This window comes from Orycteropus afer, unplaced genomic scaffold (assembly GCF_000298275.1).
Source record: "Orycteropus afer afer isolate SDZICR_OR568_19922 unplaced genomic scaffold, OryAfe1.0 scaffold00122, whole genome shotgun sequence".
Taxonomy (NCBI): domain Eukaryota; kingdom Metazoa; phylum Chordata; class Mammalia; order Tubulidentata; family Orycteropodidae; genus Orycteropus; species Orycteropus afer.
The window spans coordinates 6907779-6920759 of record NW_006921709.1 but is presented as its reverse complement, the minus strand read 5'-3'; positions in this window follow the sequence as shown (position 1 = coordinate 6920759).

The window sequence follows — 12981 nt, the reverse complement described above, 5'->3', positions numbered from 1 at the left end:
ATATATATATATATATATATGAACATATACATATATATATGATGAAATATTTGTCAATTCAACAACTTTTACATGCGTAATTCAGTGACATTGATTATGTTCATCACATTACGCAGTCATTACCATTGTCCTTTTCCACCATTAACAGAAACTTGGTGCCCCTTGAGCAATGAGAGTCAAATTGCTTTTCAGAGAGACATTACCTATTTATTCCCCAATCAGTGTCATAGGATAGTGTCTGTTATACTACATCTTCTCTGACACTGAATATTGACTAATGGTTTATCACAGGGGCCTGGCTTCTGAATCAAGCTGTCTAGAACAGAGTCCAAATTCTAATGCTTCCTAACTGGATTAGGAAGCACTGCTTAGATGCTCTGTGTCTCAGTTTCTCTGTGTTCCATGGACATAGCAATAGTGCCTACTTCATAGAGTTATTATGCAATTTAATTGCCATATTACAATTAAATACTTAGAAAAACACTTAACACATAACCAAAAAACCAAACTCACTGCCATCAAGTTGATTCTGACTCACAGTGACCCCCTTTGGGTTTCTGAAGCAGTAAATCTTTATGGAAGTAAATTGCTCAGTCTTCCTTCTGTGGAGTGGCTGGTGGGTTTGAACCACTAACTTTCTGGTTAGCAGGCAAATTCCTTAGGCACTATGCCACCAGAGCTCCTACACTTAGCACATAGTAAGTGCAAAAAAAATGCTAACTTATTATTGTTAATAAAATTATCATTAATAAAATAGTCTCAAAATTTGTTAGGTGACAACAAACATTTGTTTCTTATTGTTGCATTAAATTGCATTCTTTGATTACTAGACCTGATGAACATTTTTATGTGTTTTGGACAATTATTATGTGTGTATGATTTATCCATTAATGTCCATTGATTACTTTCAAGTAGGGTTAGTATTTTCTTGTTATAGATCTGTTAGCAATCTTTGTATATTAAGAATATCAATCTTATGCATGTCATATATACTGCAAATATTTTTTGTAGTCTATAATTTGCTTTTAGTCATTGATTATGATTTTTATTATGTAAATGATTAAACCACCACCTGTCTGTCATTTTTTCTTACTGTGGTGGCTTGCATGTTGCTGTGAGGGTTGAAGCTATGCCACTGTATAAAATACCAGCAGGGTCACCCATGGTGGACAGATTTCAACAGAACTTCCAGACTAATAAAGACTTGGAAGAAGGAAGGAGCCATCCACTTCTCAAAGAATGTTGTTGTTGTTGTTGTTGTTGTTATGTGCCGTCGAGTTGGACCCGACTCATAGTGACCCCTCCCTGGGTTTCCGAGGCAGTATCACTATGGAAGTAGATTGTCCCATCTTCCTTCCAAGGAGTGGCTGGTGGGTTTGAACCACCAGCCTTCTGGTTAGCAGTCAAGTGCCTTAGGCACTAGAGAATTGGCCAGTGAAAACCTTATGAATAACAGTGAAACACTGTCTGATATATTACTGGAAAACATTATGAATAGCCCTGAAACATTATCCAACATAGTGCTGGAAGATGAGCCTGTCAGCTCAGAAGACACTCAAAATATGACTGGAGAAGAGCTGCCTCCTCAGAGTAGAGTTGACCTTAGCGATGTGGATGGAGTAAAGCTTTCAGGACCTCCATTTGTGGATGTGGCATGACTCAAAATGGGAAGATACTGCAAACATATATTAATAATTAGAACATGGGATGTATGAAGTGTGAATCTAATAAAATTGAAAGTTGTCAAAAATAAAATGGGTTGCATAAAGATCAATATGCTAGGCATTAGTGAGCCAAAATGGACTGGTATAGGCCATTTGAATCAGACAATCACATGGTCTACTATGCTGGGAATGACAAATTGAAGAGGAATGGTGTGGCATTTATTGTCACAAAGAATGTTTCAAGATCTATCCTGAAGTACAATGCTGTCTATGAAGGATAATATCCATACACCTACAAGAAAGACCAGTTAGTACTACTATTATTCAAATTTGCGCACCAACCGCCAAAGGCAAAGATGAGGAAATTGAAGATTGTTACCGAATTCTGCAGTCTGAAATTGACCAAACATGTGTTGATTATTACTGGTGATTGAAATGCAAACATTGGAAACAAAGAAGAATCACTGGTAGTTGGAAAGTGTGGCCTTGGTGACAGAAAAGATGCTGGAGATCCAGATGATGGAATTTTGCAAGATCTACAACTTATTTATTGCAAGTATCTTTTTTCAGCAACATAAATGGCAGCTATACAGGTGGACTTCACCAGATGGAGCACACAGGAATTAGATCAACTACATCTGTGGCAAGAGGCAATGGAGAAGCTCAATATATTTAGCTAAAACAAGGCCAGAAGATGACTGTGGGACAGACCATCAACTGCTCAAATGCAACTTCAAGTTGAAGCTGAAGACAATTAACACAAATCCATAAGATCTAAAATATGACCTTGATTATATCCCTCCTGAATTTAGAGACCATCTAAAGAATAGAGTTGATGCACTGAACACCACTAACCGAAAACCAGAGGAATTGGGAGATGACATGAAGAACATCATCCATGAAGAAAGTAAAAGGTCATTAAAAAGAAAGAAAAGATCAAAATGGATGTCAGAAGAGACTCTGAAACTTGCTCTTGAAAGGAGAGTAACTAAAGCAAATGGAAGAAATGACAAGAAAGAGCTGAACAGAAGATTTCGAAGAGCAGCTCAAGAAGACAAAGTCAATTATTATAATGAAATGTGCAAAGACCTGGAGTTAGAAAACCAAAAGGGAAGAATACCCTAAGCATTTCTTAAGCTGAAAGAACTGAAGAAAAAATTCTAGCCTCGAGTTGCAATATTGAAGGATTCTATGGGCAAAATATGGAATGATGCAGGAAACATCAAAAGAAGATGGAAGGAATACACAGAATCACAGAATCACAGTACCAAAGAGAATTGGTTTATGTTCATCCATTTCAAGAGGTGACATATGATCAAGAACCAACAGGACTGAAGAAAGAAATTGAAGCTGCATTGAAGGAATTGGCAAAGAACAAGGCTCCAGGAATTGGTAGAATACTGTTGTTGTTCAACAAACAGCTGCTGGAGACACTCACTTGTCTATGCCAAGAGATTTGGAAGACAGCTACCTGGCCAACTAACTGGAAGAGATCCATATTTGTACCCATTCCAAAGAAAGGTGATCCCATAGAATGTGGAAATTATTGAACAATATCATTAATATCACATGCAAGTAAAATCTTACTGAAGATAATTCAAAAAAGGTTGCAGCAGTATATTGACAGAGAACTTCCAGAAGTTCTCTGGATTCAAAAGACGACATGGAATGAGCTGGATTCAGAAGACAACATGGAATGAGAGATATCATTGCTGATGTCAGATGGATCTTGGCTCAAAGCAAAGAATACCAGAAAGATGTTTGTGTTTTGTTGACTATGCAAAAGCATTCAATTGTGTGGGTCATAATAAATTATGGATAACATTGAGAAGAATGGGAATTTCAGAACACTTAACTGTGCTCATGAGGAACCTGTACATAGACCAGGAGGCTGTAATTCAAACAGAACAAGGGGATAATTGCATGGTTTAAAATCAGGAAGGGTGTTCATCAGGGTTGTGTCCTTTCACCATACTTATTCAATCTGTATGCTGAGCAAATAATCTGAGAAACTGGACTATATGAAAAAGAATGTGGCATCAGATTGAAGGAAGACTCCTTAACAAGATATGCAGATGACACAACCTTGCTTGTTGAAAATGAATCGACTTGAACCACTTTCTGAAGAAGATTAAAGAATACTGTCTGCAGTATGGATTACACCTCAACATAAAGAAAATTAAAATCTTCACAACTGGACAAATAAGCAGCATCACGATAAATGGAGTTGTCAAAGATTTTATGTTATGTGGTTCCACAATCAACATCAGTGGAAGCACCAGTCAAGAAATCAGATGCTGTATTGCACTGGGCAAATCTGGTGCAAAAGAACTTTTTAAAGTGCTGAAGAGCAAAGGTGTCTCTTTGAAGACTAAGGTTTGCCTAACCCAAGTGTATTTTCAATAGCCTATTTATTATGCATGTGAAAGCTAGACAATGAGTAAGGAAGACCGAAGAAGAGTTGATACTTTTGAGTTGTGGTATTGGCAAAGAATATTAAAAGTACTACGGACTACTCTGGTGGTGTTCTGGTAGCATAGTGGCTAAGACACTTGCCTGCTCACCAGAAGGCTGGCAGTTCAAACCCACCAGCCACTCCTCAGAAGGAAGGTTGGGCAATCCTACTTCCGTAGTGATACTGCCTCGGAAACCCAAGGAGGGGTTGCTATGAGTCAGGGCTGACTTGACGGCACATAACAACAACAACAACAACGGACTGCTCTGGTGGTGTAGTGCCTAAGGCATTTAAATGCTAACCAAAAGGCTGGCGATTCAAACCCATCAGCCACTCCTTGGAAGGAAAGTTGGGCAATCTACTTCAGTAGTGATACCGCCTCAGAAACCCAAGGAGGGGTCGCTATGAGTCAGACCCAACTCCACGGCAGTGAGTTTGGATTTGGCTTTATGGACTGCCAGAAGCACTAACAGATCTGTCCTGGAAGAAGGGCAGCCAGAATGCTCCTTGGAAGCAAGAATGACCAGACTTTGTCTCACCTACTTTGGTCATATTATCAGAAGGAATCATGCTTGGTAAAATGGAGAGTCAATGGAAAAGGGGAAGGTCCTCAATGAGATAGATTGACACAGTGGCTACAACGATGGGCTCAGGTGTAGCCAGGATTGTGAGGCTGGCACAGGACTGGACAGTGTTTCATTCTGTTGTATGTAGTAGGGTTGCTATGATTCAGAGCCGATTCAGTGGCACCTAACAGCAACAACAACAACAAATGATTAAAGAACTATGTGGTGAAAAATAAAATGTGGTGTTTTCTTTCATAGTTTTCTTTTATTGCTTTTATGCTTAGAAATTCAGCCTGCCTCCCTCCTTAGTTTGTAAAACAAAATTTATCATTCATAAATTGAATTTTCATATATTTTATGGTATGTGTGTGGAGGTTACTTAATATTTTAACATCATGTTGTTATGTTTCCACACACAAAAAAGTCTATTTAACTTGATTTAAATCTATAAATTAATTGGGAAAACTGTAACATCTTTAAAACATTCTGTTCTAGGAACACGGCATGATTCTTCATTTGTTAAATTTTTATTTTTAAAGGTTTGTAAGTTTGTAATTGTTGTTTTCACATGGGCCCATACATTTCTGGTTAGGATAATTTCTATAGTTTTAATAATTGTGTCCTGTAAGTGGATTTACTTTCTTCATCATTCCCTAACTTGTTATTCCTGGTAGCGGAACATTTACAGATTTCTGGATATTTTGTATTTAGCACTTCTTTCAAACTATCATTGGAATTCTTAAAGGTTTACCATTGAAGCAGTTGGGTTTTCTAAGTATGTAACCACATCATCTGAAGTGACACTAATCTTTTTTGAATAATTGTACCTCTTATTTCTGTTTTATCAGTGCTGAAATGGCCCATGATGCAAAAAGTCTGAAGGCATTTCTCCTTTTCTGCTCTGTCCACCCTTAACAACAAAAAAGATCTAACTGAGGGTGAGGGTCTGGGGGAAAGGGCAGGAAGAGTGGAGCAGGGAGGGTGCTTATTTGAGGACAGAGGACTGATGCTCCTCCCAGCTTACTTCTAGCTCCAGTGGGAGCTTGTTCCTCTTTGGCCAGAAATCAGCCCTTGGATTGACTGCAAGTGCCCCTCAGTGCAATTTCTCTTTTCTCTCCATCTTGCCTGCTCCCACCTTTCTCTGAGCCATGGGAACACTCATCTTGATTTCTGCAGTAGCTTTCTAAATGAGTCCCTTCCAATCCATTTGTTATTGAGTGAATTGTGCTCCCTCTAAAAAAAAAAAAAAAAATTATTGAATTCCTGGCTCTTGTACCTGTGGATATGATCCTGATTGGAAATAGGAGTTTTCTTATGTTGCTGAGATCACACAAGAGTATGGTAGATCCTAAACCTAATCACTTCTGAGTTACAACAAGAGCAGAATAAACAAAAAGACTCATGTAGGATGAAGATAAATGCTGTATTAGGCTCATCAACAAGCAAAGGATTACCGAAGATTGCCTGTAGTCACCAGAAACGAAGAGTGAGGCCTATAGGAAGAAGCTACAATTAAGAGACCCTGATTTGGCCATTTAGCCTCCAGGACTGTGAAAAATATGTTTCTGTTCTTTAAAGCCATCCACCTGTAGTATCCTTCCGTTACAGCAGCATTCGGTAACTAAGACAATGCTCAGTAAGTATTTGCTTATGGACTTAATTCATTAATACATACGCTATAGGGAAGAAGGGCTATTAATTAATGATTCCAGTTAATGCACTTTGATGCAATTGAGAGGCTACCCAATCTTTAGAAAGAGTTCTCTGTAGTATGACTATTTAATGTTGTTAACAGTTATGAAATTGGCCCCCCACTCATGGAGGTGCCATGTGTAACATGGACATAGAACTTGTCCAATGGGTTTTTTTGGCTGTAATCTCTATAGAAGCAGTTCATCGAGTCTTTCTTTTATGGAGCTGCTGGGTGAGTTCAAACTGCCAAACTTTAGGTTAGCAGTTGATTGCAAACTGCTTTTGCTACCCATGCTCTTGATATTTTTGTATTGTAAGTGGGAAACGTTTTATGTGACTTAAAGCAGTGTCATTATTTAAGTGTTCTCATATGCTGTGACTAGCCCTCAAACCCAAACACCCACTCAGCCTCAAAAACCTAACTCAGATAACTGCTTCTTTTTCTTGATGATGAGATAAAAGATTTAATCTTTGCGTTTCATCCTTCTCTGCTCTGTTTTCCAGTAAGTGAAAGCAGCCCTAATGTGTCATCAAATCTACTTTGAGTATCATTGGGCAGCACAGGGTAGTTTGACAAGTAGTCTTTAAGGATTAAAAAAGTGTACACACTAGCCAAAATTGTGACATAAAATATTGGTACTTGTTTTAGATTACCTTGTGCTGCTTTAACAGACCTACCACAAATGGCTGGTTTTAAACAATCAGGGATTTATTCTCTTACAGGTTAGGAGGCTAGAAGTCTGTGTTCAAAATGCCAGCTCTAGTGGCTGGGTGAAGCCCCTCAACCTTGGGCTTCAGCTCTGGCTCTTGCTCCCGGCCCACTGAAGCCAGAGTCATCTCTTTACTCAGGCAGCTGCTGGCTTCTGAGGCTAACAAGCCCAAAGTCAACAAGTAAAATGGCACAGTCCCAAGATTATTACAACATGGTAGTCCACTGGTTCAAGTCCACGAATAATCCTAAGATTGGCAGTCTACGTGGCAGACTGCTGAATGAAGGCCTGGCCACATGCATGGTCCAAGTGTACCAGAAAGCTGCAGAGACCTTTCTCAGTGGTTCTTCTTATATACTGGAAGCAGACCACATCCCTAAGGCAGCTACTCAGCTGCTCTGGTAGATTCCATCATGGAGTTGATTACCAGTTTCACCATGGGGAATAACTCTATCCACCTGCTCAGTCACTCAGAACCAGGCCCAGTCAAGTTGACACACAACTTAACTAACACAGTACTGTATTGCTGTCATTTTATTTATTTATTTTTGTCTTAGACTTGCCTTTTTTAAAATTAAAAAAAAAAAAATCTATACAATTCAGTACCCCCTGAGTTCTTCTTAAACCCAAAAAATGGTTTGCTTAGCTAGTAAAAAATGTCTGCCTTGAGCATTATGCTCTTTTAAGCACTATCTATATGGGATCAAATTGTCACTAGCAACTTAACAGTTGAGATAGTACCTTAAGGGATAGTGGGTTTATGTTAATGAGCAACAAACAACTCAGAAAAGGAAGGTGAGAATAGTTGCACAACTTGAAGAATGTAATCAATGTCACTGAATTGTACAGGTAGAAATTGTTGAATTAGTGTACATTTTGTTGTATATATTCTCAACAACAACAAGAACCACAAAATAAAAAACCAAAAACTAAACTCACTGCCATTGAGTTGATTCAACTCCCAGCAACCCCTCCTTGGGTTTTCAAGGTGGTTTCTCTATGGAAGTAGATTGCCCAATCTTCCTTCCGAGGAGTGTCTGGTGGGTTTCAAACCACAATTTAAGTAAAAGTCTATACCATTCAGACTTCCTCAGTTTCACCTAATGTCCTTTTTCTGTCCCAGAATCCCAACCAGGGTACCACATTACATATACTAGTTGTGACTCCTTAGGCTCCTCTTGGCTGTGATGGTTTCTCACACTTTCCTTTTTTTTTTTAATAGACTTTATTTTTTAGAGCAGTTTTAAGTTTACAGAAAAATTGTACACAAAGGACAGAGTTCTTATATTCTGCTTCCTCCTTGCACATAATTTCTCCTATTAATATAGACTTACTTTTTCTTTGTAGTGCCTAAGGCATTTGACTACTAATGAGAAGGCTGGTGGTTCAAACCCACCAGCCACTCCTCGGAAGGAAGGTTGGACAATCTACTTCTATAGTGATACCACCCCAGAAACCCAAGGAGGGGTCATTATGAGTCAGATCCGACTCGATGGCAATGGGTTTAGTTGTTTGTTTTTTTTTAAGGCAAGTGAAGTAGTCATGTCAGGCAAAGCTGAGTGAGATTCAATAAACTTCCTGGAGCTTCTTTTTAATGCTGGTACTGTGGGTTACTTATCAGTTTAACTAAGCATTATTAGCACAATTTTCTAATGCATTCAATAGAGTAGCCCTGACCTGTGTCCAGTAGCCACTATGCACATATGGCTATTGAGCACTTGAAATATGAGGAATTATATTTTAAAATTTAATTAAATCAAATTGCTATATGTGACTATTGGTTAATGTATTACACACAGCAGATATCAATAGTATGTGGTGTTTGAACCCTCTGTAAATGTTGAAATTTATCAGTCATCTTGACTTCTGTTCATATCTTTGTAAACTTCACTAACTCATTACATTATTTCAAGATTGCTTTAGTTTAAGACAGGAGATCTGGTAGCATAGTGCCTAAGGCACTTGACTGCTAACCAGAAGGTTGGTAGTTCAAACCCACCAGCCACTCCTCAGAAGGAATGTTGGGCAGTCTAGTTCCATAGTGATACCACCTCGGAAACCCAAGAAGGGGTCTCTATGAGTCGCATTCGACTTGAAGGCAGTGAGTTAGTGAGTTAGTTTAATGCAATAGATTCTAGATCCAGAACAAGAAGTTCCATTTCCCTATCTGTGTGCAAGGCAGACATGACTAATTGATCATAATAGTTTTATTTTCTCTGTCCTTAGAAGAAATTTTGTAACCTTTTCTCACTGTAAGGCTTAGGAAAGCTGCTACCAACTGAGTAGAGTAAATAGCATTGAAGGCTCGCTATGTGCCAAGCACTTTAATGAAGGTCACTACAGAATTAAGTCCTGGTTACACCAACCACACAGATCTGCATCTTCTTTGTGTCAGTAACAGAGGTCATCTTCCATCTTGGTTAAACATTGACATACTCAGTCACGTCCACAGGACAGTTCAGTCAATCCAGTCAGAGGACAAAAAAGCTCATTTCTTTCCTCACAATATTTGACAAAAGTTCAAATATTAATCTTCTGATCTTTATTTCACTACAAAAACTATTTCTACATAATGGAGACTGGGAATGGGGAAGAAAAGAAAAGGAATGGTTACTAAGTGTTTCTGTCAGCACTATGCTGGATGCTTTAGATATGTTATATCAGTTACCAGCTAGAAGAGCTATGTAGAATAAATAAAGCATCTTAAATTCTCTCCTCTTCTGTAAAAGAAGCAAATAGCTGCTTTTGGGGTGTTTAATTCAGATTCAGAAGAGGACATGGAATGAGCGATATCATTGCTGATGTCAGATGGAGGTTGGCTGAAAGCAGAGAAACCAGAAAGACATTTATCTGCATTTTATTCACTATACAAAGGCATCAACTACGTGGATCATAGCAAATTATGGATAACATTGCAGATAATGAGAACTCTAGAACACTTCATTGTGCTCATGAGGAATTTATATATAGAACAAGAGACAGTCATTCAAATTGAACAAGGATATACTGCATGGTGTAAAAATCAGGAAAGGTGTAAGTCAGGGTTGCATTCTTTCACTACTCATTTTATATGTCGTTGTTGTTGTTGTTAGGTGCTGTCGAGTTGTCTCCAACTCATAGCGACCTTATGCACAGCAGAACGAAACACCACCTGATTCCACACCAGCTCCATAATCCCTGCTAATTTGAGCCCATCACGTCAGCCACTGTGTCAATCCATCTCATTGAGGGCCTTCCCCTCCTTCATCAACCCTCCACCTTACCAAGCATCACATCCTTCTCCAGGGAATGGTCCCTTCTGATAACATGACCAAAGTAGGTGAGATGAAGTCTAGACATTCCTGCTTCCAAGAAGCATTCAGGCTGCACTTCCTCCAGGACAGATTTGTTAGTTCTTTCAGCAGTCCATGGTACTTGCAGCATTCTTAGCCAGCACAACAACTCAAAAGCATTAACTCTTCTTCGGTCTTCTTTATTCATTGTCCAGCTCTCACATGCATACAAGGCAATTGAAAATATCATGGCTTGTGTGAGGCATACCTTAGTCATCAAGAAGACATCCTTGCTCCTCAGCACTTGAAAGAGGTCCCTTGCAGCCAACTTGCCCAATGCTATATGTCTTCTGATGTCCTGACTACTGCTTCCATTGGCGTCGATTGTAGAACCAAGAAATGTGAAGTCTTTGACAACTTGAAACTTTTCTCCATTTATCATGATGCTACTTACAGGTCCAGTTGTGAGAATTTTTTTTTCTTTATATTGAGATGTAATCCATACTGTAGACTGTATTCTTCAATCTTCATCAGTAAGTAAGTACTTCAAGTCATCCTCATTTTCAGCAAGCAAAGTTGTGTCTTCAGTGTATCACAGATTGTTAACGAGCCTTCCTCCAATCCTGATGCCATGTTCTTCTTCATATAGTCCAGCTTCTTGGATTATTTGCTCAGCATATAGATTGAATAAGTATGGGGAAAGGATACAACCATGATGCACTCCCTTCTTGATATTAAACCATGGAATGTCCCCTTGTTCTGTTTGAATGACAGCCTCCTGGTCTATGTACAGGTTCCTTGTGAGTACAATCAAGTGTTGTGAAATTCCCTTTCTTCTCAATGTTATACACAATTTGTTATGATTCACACACTCAAATGTTTTTGCATAGTCAGTCAATAAAATACAAGAAAACATCTTTCTGGTATTCTTTGCTTTGAGCCAAGATCCATCTAACATCAGCAATGATATCGCTTGTTCCACGTCCTCTTCTGAATCCAGCCTGCACCTCTGGAAGTTCTCTGTCAATATATACTGCTGCAACATTCTCTGAGATCACCTTTCTTCGGAAGGGGTACAGATATGGATCTCTTCCAGTCAGTTGGTCAGATAGCTGTCTTTCAAATCTCTTGGCATGGTCAAGTGAGTGCCTCCAGCAGGGCATTCTTTTGTTGAAAGATCTCAATGGGTATTCTGTCAATTCCTGGAGCCGTGTTATTCACCAATTCCTTCAGGGAAGCTTTGACTTCTTTGTTCAATAGCATTGGTTCTTGATCATATGCCATCTCCTGAAATGGATGAACATCGACCAGTTCTTTTCAGGACAGTGACTGTGTATTCCTTCCATCTTCTTTTGGTGTTTCTTGCATGATTCAATATTTTGCTCATAGAATCTTTCAATATTGCAACTCGAGGCTTAAATTTTTTCCTCAGTTCTTTCAGCTTGAGAAGTGCCAAACATGTTCTTCCCTTTTGGTTTTCTAACTCCAGGTTTTTGCACATTTCATTATAGTATTTGGCTTTGGTTGCTTGAGGTGTTCTTGGGAATCTTCCATTCAGCTCTTTTATCTTCTCATTTCTTTCATTTGCTTTAGCTACTCTCTATTCAAGAGTAAGTTTCAGAGTCTCTTCTGACATCCATTCTGGTCTTTTTTTCTTGTCTTTTTAGTGATCTCTTGCTTTCTTCATGGATGATGTTCTTGATGCCATCCCACAATTTTTCTGGTTTTCAGGCATTGGTGTTCAATGTATCAAATCTATTCTTTAGATGGTCTCTAAATTCAGGAGGGATAAATTCAAGATAATATTTTGGCTCTTCTGGACTTGTTTTAATTGTCTTCAACTTCAAGTTGAGCTTGCATATGTGCAGTTGATGGTCTGTTCCACAATCAGTTCCTGGCCTTGTTTGAGCTGAAGATACTGAGCTTGTCCATCACCTCTTGCCACAGATGTAGTCAGTCTGATTCCTGAGTATTCCATCTGGCAAAGTCCATGTGTATAGCCACTGTTTGTGTTGTTGTAAAGAGGTATTTTCAATGAATAAGTTGTTGGTCTTGCAAAATTCTGTCATGTGATCTCTAGCATTATTTCTGTCACCAAGACCAAATTTTCCAACTATTGATGATTCTTCTTTGCTTCCAACTTTTGCATTCCAGTCACCTGTGATAATTAACACATCTTGACGCTGTATTTGGTCAATTTCAGACTGCAGAATTTGATAAAAATCTTCAATTTCCTATCTGGCTTTGGTGGTTGGTGCATAAATTTGAATAATAGTCGTATTAACTGGTCTTCCTTGTAGACATGTGGGTATTATCCTATCACTGACAGTATTATACTTCAGGACAGATCTTGAAGCATTCTTTGTGATGATGAATGCCATGCCATTCCTCTTCAAATTGTCATTCCCAGCATAGTAGATCGTATGGTTGTCTGATTCAAAATGGCCAAAACCAGTCCATTTTAGCTCACTAATGCCTAGGATATCAATCTTTATGTGTTTCATTCCATTTTTGACAACTTCCAATTTTGCTAGATTCATACTTCGTACATTCCATGTTCCTATTATTAATGGATGTTAGCAGCTATTTCTCCTCATCTTGAGTCATGCCACATCATCAAAT